This window comes from Jaculus jaculus, chromosome 22 (genome assembly GCF_020740685.1).
Source record: "Jaculus jaculus isolate mJacJac1 chromosome 22, mJacJac1.mat.Y.cur, whole genome shotgun sequence".
Lineage (NCBI taxonomy): Eukaryota > Metazoa > Chordata > Mammalia > Rodentia > Dipodidae > Jaculus > Jaculus jaculus.
This window is the reverse complement of record NC_059123.1, coordinates 333,126-340,791: the sequence shown is the minus strand read 5'-3', so window position 1 is coordinate 340,791 and position 7,666 is coordinate 333,126.

The window sequence follows — 7,666 nt, the reverse complement described above, 5'->3', positions numbered from 1 at the left end:
AGTTAAACCATAAATCACAATTCAGATGTGACAGTTACAGCCATAAATATATATATATTTTTAATTTTATTTATTTATTTGAGAGCGACAGACACAGAGAGAAAGACAGTTAGAGGGAGAGAGAGAGAGCGCGCTAGGGCTTCCAGCCTCTGCAAACGAACTCCAGATGCATGCGCCCCCTTGTGCAATTGGCTAACGTGGGACCTGTGGAACCAAGCCTCGAACCGGGGTCCTTAGGCTTCACAGGCAAGCGCTTAACTGCTAAGCCATCTCTCCAGCCCCATAAAAATAATTTTAAACATGGTGATTGTGAAAGGCCCAAGAATTCAGAAGCCCAGAAATACTATCACGCTCCAAAGGGAGCTTAAGCGGGCCCCTGCATATCTCAAATTCCCGGCTTTACTCTCTGTTGAAAGCAAGTAAAGAATCCCTCTCCTCATTATATCAGAGCCCGCTCCTAATATAAAACTAGGTAAAAATGGCATGAGATAGCCCTCAAGGATGGGAAATGAGTAATAAAGTAAAGCACTCATTTGGTTTCTGTAAATAGCCTGCACCATAAGCCTTAATAGCCCACACTGTAAGCCTTAGTAGCCTGCACCATAAGCTGTAGCAGCCTGCCTCAGACCACCAAGGTCATAGGAGACTGATACCACACTCTGCTACCCCCACCCAAGGACCTGTGCAAATGCTGACCACCAAGGTCATAAGAGACTGATTGGTCCACGAGGGACTTGGACAAATTAAACTAATTGGCTTAGAAACTATGGAGTGGCACAAACTGACTGGCTCGCACCCCGCGGGCTCCTGATATTAAAAAAATGATTGGTCTAATGCACAGGCTTTGTTAGAAGCCCTATAAAACCTGTCCCGTTCCTGCATTCGGGGCTCTGCAGTCCTCTACCCCTGCCTGTGCGGTGTATGACTGTGGGCCCCAGCGCGCTTGGAATAAAATCCTCTTGCAGTTTGCATCAAGACTGCTTCTCATGAGTGATTTGGGGTGTCGCCATATCCGGGCAGAGCGTGGGGTCCTTGTTTTGGGGGTCTTACAATTGTTAGGTTGAAATGGGCTCCCCAAAAGGGAGTCACCAAAAGAAAATAGGGTAGCTACAGGGAGATACAAGGAAATGGATCATCCACATTCCTCAAGAAGGATGCCCCAAGAATAGGATTTACCACCCCTCCTTATCTCTCACCAGGTCACTTCTGGTCTTCCCTATGGCTAATGTAAATAACAAAGAAATTCCTGCCCTTTCTCACCTTCTGCCAACTTAAGAGCCTACAAAGCCCACTATCTGTAACCCCAAGCTGACTGCTCCGCTCCTGAGAGTCAGTTCTGGCAGCTTGTGCTTTTCTCTCTGAGTAAAAACTTCCATCTTTGCCTCAGAGTGGTCTCCATGGTCTTGCTCACTCCTGAACCTTACATGTGGTGCTGTGACTTGGAGGAGGCACCCAGTTGCCCTCTTGGGTGGCCAGACCTCCTTTTCTCTGACCACTGAGCTGCCATTCGAGCCTCTGAAGGCCTTGGACCATCTCTGCCTGATACAGGCTCTCACCCCCCCTCCATGATCCAGCCTCACTGTTCTTCCTGTCTCCTCCCTTCTTGGTAAGTGTCCCCCTCTCTTGGGTTGGCCTGTCTCAGGGTTCACTGCTCCTTGTGGAAGCCCTGACTGATGCTGACTTACAATATTAAGCTCAAACATTAACTCATGCCTTCTGCCTCTGCCTGTCCCTGATTAACTTCACCTACCCTGACCCTAGCTCCTCCCACTTGCCTTAGCTAGAATCAGAGCTTTTCCTTGGACACCCTCCTTCCAGGGATAAGTACACTGCTATCCCAATGGGAACTCTCAAACTTCAACTCTCTTGTGTTCCTACTCTTCCCCTGACTTCCAAATGCCCTTCTGCCTTCTCTCTCTTGCCCCAAGCCCTCTATCCCTTGACTCTGAATGCTTTACCTCCCTTTACACCTGGCATTTTGTTGTCATAGCTATTGACAAAAATAATAAGCTCCTTAATTCTCCCTTCTGTCTTCTCACAAGGTGCACAGAGCCCATCTCCCTTACCTTCTCTATAACAGATGTCTGCCAGCAACTGTCCTGAAATCAGCTCAATACTGCATGGTATGAGAAAAGACTTTGCTTCACTCAGGACCAAGTCATAACAACATGCTACACTGGTACTATTGATCTCACCACTCTGCCACTTCTAGCCACCATGAAACTGCCTCCTCACCTGCCCAGAAGGGACACCCATCAACCATATTATCCCCCCCCCCCCAGTACTCATTGCCCTACAGTCAACATGAATAAATTAGCCTTTGTCTCTTATCATTAACATAAGGATGGAATGTTAGCTCAGGACAAAATGGAGTTACATCAGGAGGGCAACAGAGATAAGGAAGTGGGTCATCCACATTCCTCAAGAAACTGCCCAGCCATTATCCCTTCCTTGCCTCACAATGCCCCAGGTCTAGGTTTCTAGGCCCCCTTATCTCCCACTTGGTCACTTCTGGTCTCACCCTATGGCTAATGGAAAGAACAAGGACACATTCCTTCCCTTCCTCACCTTCCCCTAACTGAAGAACCTATAAAGCCCACTATCTGTAGCCCCCAAATTGACTGCTCTGCTCCTGAGAGTCAGTCCTGGCAGCTCATGTTTTTCCCCAAATAAAAACTTCCATCTTTGCCTCAGAGTTGTCTCTGTGGTCCTTGGTCACTCCTGAACCTTACAAACAGGATAAGGAATAGTTAGAGGGCTTGAGACATAGTCCTTTTCCCCTAATGTCTCCTACTGTGAACATTGGCTTAGGTCCCCCTTTCCCCTCCCCCATGGGCATTCTTTCTCTGTCCTGGTATAGTTGAGCTTTCTTATTTGTAGTTCTCTGTCCTTGGTTAGACTCACATCAGTTGCATTGACAAAATGATACATTGTGTTTGAGATGATAGTATTGGGTGGTACTCCTGGGTAGGAGGGACAGAGGTGGGGTCATTTTTATTGATGACTGGAAGGGGAGAGGTTAGAGCATCCTTTGCTTTAGGAGAAGTAGGCCTGATTTCAGCAGGATCTGGGATATATCCTGGTTGGGTCCTATAGGCTGTATTGGGGGGAACTAATTTCATCTTTTGGATAGTAAATTTGGTGCCTGGGTCTCTCCCCTGTTGACACTTCTGGATTCCCCAGGTCCTTCCTGTGTTGCATTGTCTGGTCAAGGAAAAAGGGTCCCAGCTATGAAGGGTAATAGTAACTGAATTACAATGCCCAATGGCGTCACAGCTGTCACTGGTCTCTATCTTAAGGGATATGAAGGGGTCCTTATCTATCCAGGATGCTATGGTTTCACATTCCCAACTTGCACAGTGATTTTGGTCTTCCCCCCAACAGGATGGTCTCCCATTTGCAGGGCAGGCATAGTATTGGGCTCCCCTTATGGACTTTTCAAAGGGGAGATAACCACATCCATTTCAAAGTGTTAAGTGGCTTCCAGTCCTACCAATTGCCCCATAAGGGATTCCTATTGCCCCTGAGCTTGCATAGGCCCCACGTTTTGGCCAAAGTTTACAGATATCTAGTCTAAATACTGGAGGAACAGTAAGGGTCCTTTCTGCTGACTTGGCCCTTATCTCCACTGTCGTGGTATCTTTTAATCCCTATCTCCAAACCCTAGGAGTGTACACATTGTCTTGTGTGGTAAATTTTGGAGGGTTTAGTAACAACAAGTTCATGAGCAAAAGAGTTGTTGGGAGCTATGAGCCTAACCTCGGCCGTGTTGACAGAAATCACCATGTTGTGAGTTAAGTTTCTATTTCCTCATCTAATGAAATGAAATGAAGAAACCCTAACCCTAACCCTAACCCTAACCCTAACCCTAACCCTAACCTTCCCCAAAATATACCAAGGGCCAAAATTGTGGGACGAAAAAATGACAGCCCACGGGAGGACTTAGGCCCATACTCCCCCAGTTGATTAACGCCCACTGCTGCTTAGCAGGGCCTCCCCCTCTTTTTGTATAGAAGAAGGGAGGAGATGTTGGGAGCTATGAGCCTAACCTCAGCCATGTTGACAGAAACTGCCATGTTGCCAGTTAGGCTTCTATTTCCTCATCTAATGATCTATTACCAGAAATGAAAAAACCATTATGCCTGGGTGATAGCCTCCCCCAGTGTTGCCAGTAATTGATGAAGAAACAAAGAAATTGCATTTAGCCAGTAACCCTGTGATCTCTGGCCTGAATATGACTCCTTCCCCCTACAATCCTATATAAACCTATGTGTAAATATAAAATTTTGAGACCTTGACAAACACCTAGCTTGATCTCCTTCTTGTGTCTGTTTGCCTTTCCCATTCAGGTTTACTTCCCCTGGGGTCTCTGTTGTTCCCCCGCTGGCCGGGGCAAAGAGTCGTATCTTTAGTGGATCCTTTGGATGTTTTAGAACTTGCCATCTCTTGTTTTCTTCTTGATTTTCTGGGACGCCCTCAAGTAGTGTTGTCTTTTTAAGTTGAGAGCGGTGGATTCAGGTATGAATTCCATCCACTTTCACAGCTGCTGTTGTGGTCAGGATGACTTGATGAGGACCTTTCTAATGAGGACCCAATGCTGCAGAATGATGTCTTTGGATCCAGACTCTGTCTCCAGGCTGAAAAGGATGGGGGCAAACAGGAGATGACTGAAAAGAAGCCCTGGACTCCTGTATCTTTTGTAAAGCTTGTACACAGTGGAGGAGTTTTTCATTATTAAAGCCAGTCACTTGTTTAAGTCCATCCTAGGCAGGATGGGAGGAGGTTTTCCATACACAATTTCAAATGGAGTGATTCCCTTTACATATGGAGTACATCTAGCCCTTAGTAGGGTAAAGGGAAGGAGTCCCAAACAACCTTTGCTGTTTTCTAAGGTTAATTTAGTTAAGGTCTCCTTTAAAGTCTGATTTGTCGGGCTGGAGAGATGGCTTAGCGGTTAAGCGCTTGCCTGTGAAGCCTAAGGACCCCGGTTCGAGGCTCGGTTCCCCAGGTCCCACGTTAGCCAGATGCACAAGGGGGCGCACGCGTCTGGAGTTCGTTTGCAGAGGCTGGAAGCCCTGGCGCGCCCATTCTCTCTCTCTTCCTCTATCTGTCTTTCTCTCTGTGTCTGTCGCTCTCAAATAAATAAATAAAAATTAAAAAAAAATAAAATAAAGTCTGATTTGTCTTCTCTACCTGTCCTGAACTCTGGGAATAGTAAACACAATGTAATTTCCAATTAATCTCCAATTAATCTCCAATGATTTAGTTAATTTTTTAAATAACTTTGGATACAAAGGTAGGTCCATTGTCTGATCTTATCATGAGGTGCAATTCATATTGGGGAATTATTATATCTAGTAATTTCTTTGCTACTACCTGGGCTGTCTCAGACTTGGTTGGAAATGCCTCCATCCATCCTGAGAAAGGATCAACATAAACAAGCAGATACTTAAACCCATATTGGCTTGGCTTTACCTCAGTAAAATCAACTCCCCAGTATTTTCTTGGCTCTGTCCCTCTTTCTCTTGACCTCATTGGTGGCACCTTACCAGAGTAGGCATTAGTCTGTTGGCAGGCATGACAGTGGGTGGTGATGTCCTTAACGACTGAGTACATACCTGGAAAGAAAATCTCCTCCTCATTAGTTTGGATAGCGTGTTGCTGCCTAAGTGGATTCCTTATGTAGTTGCCTAGCCAGACTGTATCCTAGGGCTTGGGGCAGCAACAGCCGTCCATCCTTCAGTTGGTACCATCCTTGTGGGGTCTGCTCCTTCATCAGATGAGAGGAGAGCTGCAGGTCCTGTTCTGTGTATGCTGGTCTCTCAGGAAGAGTGGGTGCTGGGAGGGTGACCAGACAAGCTGACAGATGCTGAGAGGCAGCACTCTTTTTTTTTTTTTTTTTTTTTTTGAGGTAGGGTCTTACTCCAGCCCAGGCTGACCTGGAATTCACTATGGAGTCTCAGGGTGGCCTCAAACTCACAGCAATCCTCCTACCTCTGCCTCCCAAGTGCTGGGATTAAAGACGTGTGCTACCACACCCGGCTCAAGCACTCTTTGCTGCTAGCTCTGCCAGTCTGTTCCCTCTTGCTTCTGTGGTCTCCCCTTTCTGATGGCCCAGACAATGAATTACAGCCACTTTAGCAGGTGCCCAAATGGCAGCCAATAAGTTCTTTATCTTTTATCTTTATTGTTGATGTCTTTAGCTTCTGCTGTTAAGAGCCCTCACTCCCAATAGATGGTCCCATGTACATGTGCAAAGGCATAAGCACTGTCTGCGTAGATACTCACTATCTTGTCTTTTCTCAGTATCAGAGCCTTGGCCAGTGCTATCAGTTCAGCTTTCTGAGCCAGCAGGGCCTCAGCACACAGAGTTTTTTTCCCCAAAGTTACCACAGCTGCCCTTGCATACCTGATTCCATCCATGACAAAGCTGCTGCTATCCGAATATGTCACCAGGTCAGGGTCTGGCAAAGCCACATCTGTCAGGTCTGGGTGGAGTCCATGGAAGGTGGAGGGGATCTCTAGGCAGTCATGCAGAATAGTTGATGCCTCAGCAGTTTCCGGCAGCAGGGAAGCTGGATTCAAAGCTGCAGTTTGGGGAAACTGTATCCTTGGTTCATCTAAGAGCAAAGCCTGATAGTGGGTTGTCCCGTCCCGTGGAACCTAGTTATTCATGGGGGCGAGGAGGACCCTAACCTGAAATAAGATGGGCGAGAGAGAGAAAGAGACTCAAGCAAATGTACACTTGTCAAGAGTCCAAATTTATTGAGCTGGAGCAGTCTTTTAAAGGGTTAGGGTTAGGGTTAGGGTTTTGGGTGGGGTGGGGGGCTGGAGGAGGCAGGTGGTGGAAAGTTACAGAATCTTCTTGGCCTTTGGCCTAGGAGGGGTGGGACCAAAATTTCCACCCCAGGAAATATATAGATATATAGGGTGGATCTTTGCAGGGAGGTAAAGTCTAAGGGTCGAGATGGGGGGTTGTCTTGTTCTTTTGGTGGGTCAGCGGCAGATGTTTCTTCTGTGGCGAGGTGATGGTGATGGACTTCCACCGGCTTGATTGTAGAATCCACCTGACTCTTAATAAAACTTGTTAATCGTTTAAAGGTCCAGGGGCCAAAAGAGAGAAGTAAAAGGATACCTACAAAAGGTCCTAGCAGACTGGGAAGCAGAGTGGTTAGCATGGAGATGTGGAAAACCAATTTTTATACCAAGATTCTTGTTGTTCTCGAGTCCTTTTTCTCTCCTCTAGATTTCTTTTAACTTTATCAAGGCTATTTTGTACTAGCCCAGTCTTATCTGAGCAGAAACAGCATTCTTCTTTGAGGGCTACACAGAGTCCCCCTTCTTTAAGGAAGACTAAATCTAATCCTCTCCGATTTTGAAGAACTACCTCACAAAGGGAGGCTAATGAATCCTTAAGATCTTGTATTCCCTCCTGTATGAGGCTGAGATCTCTATCCACTAAGGCACTGAGATGTGAAAAATGTTGTTGGGAGGTCACCATTGAGGCAATACCTGTCCTGGCCCCTGCAGCACTAAGCCCCAGGAGCACAGTCAGAGTAATGGTGGTCAGGGGTTCTCTTTTCTGCCTAACAGACATACCTCTGTCTAATGTAGTTAGAAAACTCTCTGGATCATGGACAAAGAACCATGGTAGCACAGTGACTAC